Below are 9,975 nucleotides of genomic sequence, written 5' to 3'. Positions count from 1 at the left end.
AATATAAAATGAATAAATTATAAAAAAATGAAAGTAAAAATAAAAAAAAGAACATTGCTGAGCCCTGTATAAACTCCTACATGTTATAGCCTAGTTTTATTGCCAAAGATCAAAGCACAAAGTGTTCTTTGAATGGTATTTTTTTTTTGGCATTTGCAAATCTAAAATTGAAAAAACAAATAGTACTTTAGCCAAAGGATTTTTCAAAATCACTCATGTAATAAAAGTGCCTCTTTAGTTTGCTAGAAAAGCTGTTTTCTAAAAATATAACATATGTATTTTTTCTTTGATCAGCCAATGAGAGTTGTATTTCCAAAGTGTTTCCTTTGTTCTTTAATTTTTAGTAAACAATGATATAACTCAAGGAAAGTTATATGTCTGAATACAGTAAAGCACTCAACTACTGTTAGCTCCTATTATTATTATCTGTGATTAATAATAATACTCTTTTGTTTTGTTTTAATGACAATTAATTTATTAATGGATTGAGGAATAAAATTTTAATGGGACAGTAAAGCACAACTGTGGATAAAACAGTTTGCAATACAACCAAGGGGGCATAATCTTAGAAATTTTAAATATATAAATCAAGAAGCCTCTGAAGAACTTTCAAAGAAATCAGTATCAGGCAATTCTTCTTTTTCATACAATTCTTATATTACGCCATTTGATCACAGTATCTGACAGGTATTTGAGAAAGAATTGCCCAATTCATGTAGACTCCAGCATTCATCCTGGCCACTCCCCTTCTCCTCACTTTTAGTCTTCCTTTTTGCAGTGTTTGTGTTTGGGTTTTCATGGCAAGTTCTGTCCTAAGGAATTGCTTACACATCTTGGATAGCCATCCAACGGAACAAAGTAAGCAAGCAAGCAATATCAGAGAAAGCCAGCCAAGAGCAGATTCACAGGGTCACAAGACAGAAGCTTGATTCAGTGAAGTCTAAATTAAGCTGACATTTTCAGAGAAGTTGAGCTGGGTCATCCAAAAGCTTCTAATGTCACTTCAGTTGGTGCTACCAGTGCCAAGACCCATGCTTCTAAAGGATCTGTGTGATCTACACAAGGAGATAGGTAGGTCCTGTGACTAACAGGTTCACGAGACAACATGTTCTATGCCTGGACTAGAATTATGAACTGACTACACATCTGCCAGCATTAAAATTTGCCAAGTATATAATTCATTCAAAATTCTGTGCAAATCTTTAAGACACTTAGGACAATGTAATTCTTTAGGACTGAGATAAGTCAGATACTTCCATAACACTAGTCTTTCTGTTTGGAAATGAGAAGAATCTTCCAGTGTACATAACACTGAGACATAACCCATGCTTCAGAGCAAATGTGGGCAGCTCTCCAGTGTGCCTAGCCTTGTACAGAAAATTATAAGAAGGTCCCTGACCACATTGTCAGAACAGTCACTTTGGTGGTGAAAACATCCCAAAGAGAAGCAAACTGGCAGACATAATACTATTTTCTGAATGTCAACACTGTACTCAGAAAAGAAGCAATTTAAATATGTAGAAACCTGAAGAAGACACCTAGGAGACATGGCTCTACAAGTCTCACCATGACTGCCTTTCAAGAACACCTCTGCTCATAAGCCCTGTAATGACAAAGCAATACAGGGGACCAAGAGAGTCACATGCTTCCAAGAGTAGTACTGGCTGCTGAAGAGCTCCTGGATAGGCAATGTTCCAGAGACACATCAGGAGATGATAGATGTAAACCACCAACCACTAACCCTCCTGCCACATCAGAAACAGGTTTAAAAGCAGAGCCTCAAGGAAAGTAGAATGCAGAGAATCTCAATGAAAAGATGGAGGCTGAAAGCTTGAATGCATAGGTTGGACAATAGAAAGGTAAGAAGTAAAGGACATGAAGACAAAAGGACACAAGGACATAGGAGCATGACAGATGTTCCATGAAGGGAAGGCAGCATAGATATGGTCCCCATCTATTTGGAACTTTGCTGGCTGGTTCCTGACATGATTCCCTGTCTCATTTCCTCAGACAGTGTGAATGCATGGCACTTAGCAACAAAACAGGGGAAGATAATACTTACAAATGGAAACATGATGGATGGATACTGAACAGAAATAGAGGGAACCATTCTGTAACACCTTGTTAATACATCAAAGGCAAGTTTGTATGAGCAGGAGAGAATTCAGGTTGTCATGCAGGAGAAGTAGTATTCTGGGAGGGAATGACAGGATGTGGGTAGGGCTGGAGGACAGAAGGAAATTTCAGTTCTTAAATACTAGAAAGCAAAAATAATTTGGTCTCTGTCCTTTAGTGAAGTAATCAGATGCTCATTTTCTGTACTACACCCAACGTCTACAAGACCTTAACTAATTCTGTAAAAGATATGTCACTATGCCCATCTTTATCAGCCTCCTGGATGGTTCAGTCTGCAATGTTGCCCAGCTGCTCATCTGAGGTATTCACTCCAACCATCATTCGCAGTACCTGCAACTGCTCATTGTTGTGCTATAAAAATAGCCACACAAACCACTCAGAATCTGGTCTCAGTTACATATGGATGGATTATTTGAATGTTTCTCCAAGCACTCAAATAAAGTGGGTTCTTATCAGGGCAACAATAAGAATGAGGGAGCCTAACTGTGACATCTACAAAGTCTCACAGCAGGGTTTTTATAGAAAAATAACCAAATGTAGAAGACATGGTGAGGGTAGTGCAAGACAATATTATGGATTTTGGCTATCTAAACAAAGTATTATCAGCTAACCCTTAAGCTGACTGGTTCTAGGTGAGGTAAGTGAGGGTCTTCCAGAGTGCAGCCCAAGTGTAAGTGAGTGCAACTAGGTATATAGATAACAAAAATGCAGCTAGAGTGTAGCCAAGTATATATAAAATCAAGTATGAATTATGACTATTGAATCATAAGGTCAGCTATGAACATCCGCTTCCCAGAAGCAGAGTTGAAAGTTTAAATTTTGTACTTAATTTCACCTTAAAAATGAAATGAAAGCTGAATATAAAGATGGCTGCAGCTTCGTCTCAAAGAGCAGGTTACAACACTCATCTTGATCTAAATTATGTAGTCTAAAAGCAAAGTAAATTTTGTTGCTTCAACTGTTGAACAGATTGGGTCCATTCATTTCTTGCTTTTTTCATTACCCTTAATGGGTTGGAAATGAGCCAAAGTTCTCATGAATCCTCAGAAGTTTACCGGGTTCTCTCCCTCTGAGAAAAAGCCATTGATGATCCTGTCCACCAGTGGGTTGATGGCAAGTTCAAGAATCCTCTGAAAATTTTCCAAGCTGAGAGTCTCATTCTCCCCTTTTTCCAGGCTGGTGAATCAGCTGCAGAGGCACATGACCTGACTATGGAAAAAGCCAGTCTCCTTCTTGATCCCCTTGAGTGCTTTGTCCACAGTAATGTGGAGGCGAGAGACTCCATCACCATGGAGTTCCTCTGGGAGCTGCAGTGGCAGAAGCAATGGTGGCAAGAGGGAAGGAAAGAAGGAAGGGCAATAATCATAATCTTTTTTATCAATTATTTCATTTGACATCATTTAATTATACAAGATACCTCAAATGTGCAAAGTAGAAGATCAAACTAAGACAAATTCGAACTCAACAACATATTCATGATACATGACAATGTAGTTTGTTGTAAACTTACAAATTAGAATTGATAATATACATAACATATTTATTTTTCTGTTGTGATGGGAATACTTGATCAAATTTGGTACAGAATTACATTTTACCTAAGTAAAATCCTCGACAGAATAAACTAATTAAGAACAAAAGAGAAAGGCTAGTATAATGAATGAGAATTTTGACTTGTTAGTTGTATGTTTTATAAATCAATTTAAAAAACATGAAAGCAGAAATTCAGAAAGTTCATATGGGAATCCTAAGGTCATAACAATGGAAGGAAAAGCCTTAGTATAAGGGAGACTGAACTAGAAACAGAAAATCTCCTCCATTAATGGTGGGAATGTAAACTTGTACAACCACTTTGGAAATCAATCTGGTGCTTTCTCAGAAAATTAAGAATAGTGCTACCTCAAGATCTAGGTATAGCACTCCTAGGCATATATACAAAAGATGCTCAAGTATACAGGATGTTTGTTCAACCATATTCATAACAGCTTTATTCATAATAGCCAGAATCTGGAAACAACCCAGATGTCCCTCAGTGGAGGAATGGATACAGAAATTGTGCTACATTTACAAAATAGAACACTGCTCAGCAATTATAAACAAAGAAAATCATGAAATTTGCAGGCAAATGGTGGGAACTAGAAAAGAACATCCTGAGTGAGGTATCTCAGAAGCATGAAGACATACATGGTACATATTCACTTATAAGTGGATATTGGACTTATAATATAGGATAAACATACTAAAATCTGTATACCTAAAGAAGTTAAGGAAGAAGGAAGACCTTGGGTAAGATGCTCAATCCTCATTCAGAAATGCTAATAGAATAGATATTGGAAGATGAAGAAAACAGGGAACACGACAGAAACCTACCACAGACGGCCTCTGAAAGACTGTACCCAGCAGGGTATCGAAGCAAATGATGAAATTTTTGGCAGAGTGCAGGGAATCTTATGAAAAAAAGGGGAGATAGAAAGACCTGAAGGAGACAGGAGCTCCATAAGGAGAGCAAAAAAAACAAAAATCTGGGCCCAGGGGTCTTTTCTGAGACTGAGACTGATACTCCAATCAAGGACCATGTATGGAGATAACCTACAGCCCATGCATAAAGACCATGGCAGCTCATCATCCAAGATGAGAACAGGGGTTGTCTCTGACATGAACTCAGTGGCTGGCTCTTTGATCACCTTTCCCTGAGGCCACAGAGGAGGACAATGCAGCCAGTCCTGATGGACCTGATAAGCTAGGGTCAGAGGGAAGGGGAGGAGGACCTCCCCTTTTAGTGGACTGTGGAGGAACATGGGAGAAGAGGGAGAGAGGGTAAGATTGGAAGGAGATGCGGGAAGGGTCTACAGCTAAGATACAAAGTGAATAAATTGTAATAAACCAAAAATTAAATAAATTTTTAAAAGATCAATTTTTAGACCTAAAAATAAATTCTTCTAAAAAGAAAAAACAAACGAACAAACAAACTGTGGGGAAGTTTTGGTACAGTCTGCTTTTCTTGTAAGCCCTAGGAGGCATTGAAGAAAGATACAAAGGACACAGGGCAAGCTGGAGAGGTATCAAGATGTTTCTAAATTTATATAATCTGTCTGAAGTGGCAATTCACCTTCAAAAGGCATTGCATGAAATATATAATTTTATTCTAAACTCTGTGACTCATCTTGCATTCATGGCCTATTGGTACAGGAAAAAAGCTTATGACTTTAAATTTGTGCTAAAAATAAAAACAAATTTCAAGCTAAGTAGTTAAATTTGTGTTTCACAAACATTGAAGTCCTGAAAGGTTATCTGAGGTCACACAGCTGGGTAATGAAACTGGTATCAGTTCTTACCACCAGGGTTTGTAATGATCATTTCAGTTTTCTCCTTCCTGCTGTTCTTCTAGATTGTGTAATCCAATATTCCTTTTTTTTTTTTTTTTTTTGGTGGCGACTTCTTGATCATCAAAGAAAGTCCTATATCTGCAGTTCTGCAGTCCTGGAAAAATTAGGATATATGCCAACCTTAAAGGGAATAAGATTATTCATTACCTATAACTTACAAATGAGACATAGCTTATTGAAAATTTCCACAGCTCATTTATGCTATAATTTTGCCATGAAATAGGCTGATCATAACAGCTTCAGAAGAAGTAGATTTAATATAAGAGATGTCTTTTGCAAGATATTAGTAAAAACAATAAAGAAACCTATTTCATGTGTTATGAGATCCACCTCCCCCAACCACAGCACTACACCACCATCTCTACAATAATCAGATATTGGGTAAAAATATTGTGTAGGTCACATATTTTTTCCAAAGTCCGATTATAGTCTAGAAAAATATTCAAAATTGGAAAGTTAGAGTGAAATTTTACTGCCAATTTCACGTCCATCATTTCCTGAGCACTGTGGCTTATTCTCAACATACCAGACAATTACATCATCTGCTTCTTTTCAACATAGCAGAAAGCAAAACCTATTCCCCTTTAAACACTATAGTTAGAACCATCTGAAAAGGAGAATGTAAAATCATTCAGTTTTCCTCCAGAAAAAGAATAAATAACTCTAGGAGCAAATAGGATTGTGTCATTAGTAGCGAAGACTCTCATTCATAGACTGACGTTTGGCATTTACAACCTGGGGTCAATGTCTTTCACAGCTTAGCTTCTCCGTCAGCTTGCCTGGCTATGCTCTTCCCAGTCACCCAAATAGAAACTGCTTCTGGCTGACACTATCCCTAGCAGGCTAGCCTCCTGGTCCTCATTTTCACTAAGAGGTGGGTAATCAGGGATGCAGACACTGTAAGGCAAACCAAGGATGTGAACGTTAGCTTCTAAACTACATGCAAAGTAAACTTCTTTACTTAGCTTTGAAAACAAAAAAGAATATAATGATATATACTCATTTGTCTTATTTTTTGCTAGTTTCGTTTAGCTTTCCATAAAATCAAGTGTTTCCATGGAAAGGTTCATAGTTCTTAGCAACCATCAGAAAAAGTGGGCCCATGTTCTGTACCTTCCTGTAATTTTCCATTCTAAAAGTTGATGGCACTCCGCAGAGCACCAAAGGCTGTTCCACATGAAAATAACATAAATTATAGCTAATGTTCTTTCTGCCAATAAGAAAGAAGAAATTATAATTTCAATTAGACGCCATCTTCTAGACCACAGTAAATCTCTGATTTGAATATTCTCACCTCTGAGTCCTAATTATTAAAAATGGCCCCAGAGGCTGGCAACAATTCCATGATTTTGCAGACTACTATTCTGAATACTATACAATGTGATATGCTAACATAATCTTAATCTCTGTGTGTTTAATTTGGAGTTATTGATGGTGGCGGTAAGTTTTGCAGTGTTTTGCTTTTTTAATGTACTGCCTAAAATTTAAATCATATTTCAATTGTTTAAATAGTTATTTTAATCCTGAATAATTTCTGAAGCTGATGTCGATTTCTATCTTAAAAATGGTAATATGAACACAATTGTACAGAATTTTTGAAAATTGCTACAGAATAGTGATGTCTTGGCATGCAATACATGCACATATGTTTAGGCAATTTGGTAAAGGAGCAATCACCTTTGAACCTATCACTATATGAACCTAGTGCAAGGGCTCAAGAATGAGACCTTGACAACACATGTCACACGACAAATAAACAGCCAAGTAGAAAATGAGTACAAATCTGCCTTTCTCAGGAGCCCTGCGTGCTAGGTGATGAAGCTTCAAACACATGGGCATATCCACAGGGACTTGTAGAAGCAATAGTATTTCAAAATATTTCTTGTTCCATTCAGGATTCAGAGAATTAAAGAGAGGATGACAAAAATCATACCAACAGCTGGTTTCAAGGTGCTGGCTGTTCTTCTGTGATACCAGCTGAACCAGGAAATCCCTCCCAAAAAAAAAAAAAAAAAAAAAAAAAAAACCTGAACTGCAATGATAGTTAGTATTCAATACACACGTTTTTTTTTTTGTTTGTTTGTTTGTTTTTACCAGTAAATAAGAAGGTGCAACAGTATTCTTAAAGGGTGCTCTTTTTGTGTGTGTGTTTTGTAATTTTGCATTTTCAAAAATGGCCTCTGCTTTGTGAGTGACTAAAAACTCTGAGGAAGACTTTGTAAAAGAAAATTGTGTTTCTGAGCACTTTTATTCCATGCTGTCTTCAAATGGTATTTATTAACTGGTCTATTAAAAAAAAAAAACATTTTAAAGGCAGAAGCTTTGCTCTTTTTCTCACATTTTTGACAGGTTTGAAATGATGCTGCAGTGGTGAATATTTTAAAAATCTGTTTTAGCTTTCCTCTCCCATGTGTCAAATCACCTTTCCTTTTGAACACTCAAAAAATTGTACCTTCTAGGAACATAAATGAATATAATGCACCATATTTATATCTTGTGTTTCTAGGAAGAACTAAAAAAGGTACTTTGCTGTTTTCACTTATGAAAGCTATTTTTTTGCAAGTGCATCAACAAATACAAATGTTTAAGTACATTTTGTATTCATTCCCAATAATTTTGATTTATCACTTCTTAGTCTCTACTTCATACAAATAAAAAGGTGGCATTTTTATGTAGTTTTGTCAGCCAAATCCCAGTTTAGAGATGAATGAATATTAATAAGATAATATGAGGGAATCCCTTTTACAAATAGCATACCTTCAGGATGGAGTCTTGCCTACCAAATCTATACATGGTCATTCTGCAAAAAGAACTTTCTTTATCCAAAGAACATGGCAGATTCCAAGTTCAAATTTGAAGAGTGATTGCTCTTCAGGGGCAATTCTTATACTATAGCTGTATATCAATGCCCTAGTGCCTTGGTCATGTATTTATAGAGCTGTAAATCATAGAGAAATGAAATGTAATAAATTTCAGAAACTCTCCCTCACCACAGATCTACTAAGTTATCCTGGTACTTCAGTTTTTATTGGTGTAGTCCCATAATTCATAAAGGATCGGACACATCTGCTCAGAGATTCTTATTTCTTAAAACTTTTTTTTCTTTTTTAATATGATTTTTTATTTATTATGATTTATTCACATTGTAGCCCTGCTGCTGCCCTGCTGTAATCCTGCTCTCATCCCCTCCCAATCCCACCCTACCTTCCTTATCTCCTCCCATGCTCCTTCCCTAGTCCACTGATAGGGGAGGTCCGCCTCCCCTTCCATCTGACCCTAACCTATCAGTGTCATCAGGACTGTCTTTCATAGTCTCCTCTGTGGCCTGGTAAGGCTGCTTCCCCCTCAGGGTGAAGTGATCAAAGAGCCAGCCACTGAGTTTATGTCAGAAACAGCACCTGTTCCTCTTACTAGGAAGCCCCTTTAGAGACTGAGGTACCATGGGCTACCTCTGTGCAGGGTTCTAGATTATCTCCATGAATAGTCAGAGATTCTTTCTCAAAGTTTGTAGATATTTTGTTGTGATACCTTAGTCATTTGCAATTAAATTTCTTTGAATTTTAGGTGTTTCCAATCAAGCAAGCATATCTCAGCACCTTGGTTATATAATCAATCTCTCTGGCCATTTGCTGTCTATTTACTCATGTCACATATGTATAACTTCATGCTGAATGAAAATAAAAAAAAAACACCTCAAAGCATTCCTAATAAAATAAAGGACAAGACAAGGGTGACCACTCTGCATTTTTACTTGAAGTCTCAGGTAAAACAATAACTCAAGAGAAGGAAACAGAAGAACTCTAAATAGGACAAAAAAAGTCAGCCTATTCCACTGTGAATATGATGTGATTCTATACATGGTACTCTAAAGACTCCACTGAAAAACTCTTAGACATCATAAGCACGTTCATCAAATCATTAGCATACAAAAATCTATAGGTTTTCTATATGTCATTGACAAATATACTGAAAGACAAATTGGGGACATAATCCCATTTACAATATACACATAAGAAGAAAGAAAAAAAGGAGAGGGAAGGAAGGAAAGATGGAGGTGAGAAAGGAAGGAGGAAAGGAAGGAAAGAAAGAATACTGGTAATAGAGAAAGAGCTCTACAATGAAAGTTGAAGAAAAAAATTAAAACACTAGTAGATGCAAAGAGATGGCAAATTCATGGTATTGGAGAATTATCTTGAAAAACTGATCTTTTTAACAAAGCAACAAAGTATAGTTTCCATGCAATTCTAATTAAAAAATCAGGGGCTGCTCCTCATAGATGTAGGAAAAAAATCCAAAATTTTAGACGGAGGCATAGAGGAAGGGCATCTACAGAAATCCTGAAAAAAAAGAGACTCCTACAGGAGGCATATGTAGTATTACAAATTATAATATAGAACAGAGTAATAAAACAACATGGTACTCATCCAGAAGTGGGCATATTGGTCAACAGAAT

At 36.7% G+C, this 9,975-nt stretch overlaps 1 pseudogene; it reads right to left on the bottom strand.

The window, feature by feature from the left end:
- Positions 1-2,301: 2,301 nt before the first annotated feature.
- On the bottom strand, positions 2,302-3,421 carry LOC129673673 (calcineurin B homologous protein 1-like; annotated as a pseudogene).
- Positions 3,422-9,975: the final 6,554 nt, after the last annotated feature.

The sequence above is a fragment of the Psammomys obesus genome, unplaced genomic scaffold (assembly GCF_907164565.1).
Source record: "Psammomys obesus unplaced genomic scaffold, mPsaObe1.curated_primary_1811, whole genome shotgun sequence".
In the NCBI taxonomy this organism is placed as follows: Eukaryota; Metazoa; Chordata; class Mammalia; order Rodentia; family Muridae; genus Psammomys; species Psammomys obesus.
Note: the sequence above shows the minus strand (reverse complement) of the source record. Positions and strands in the feature narration are given on the sequence as shown.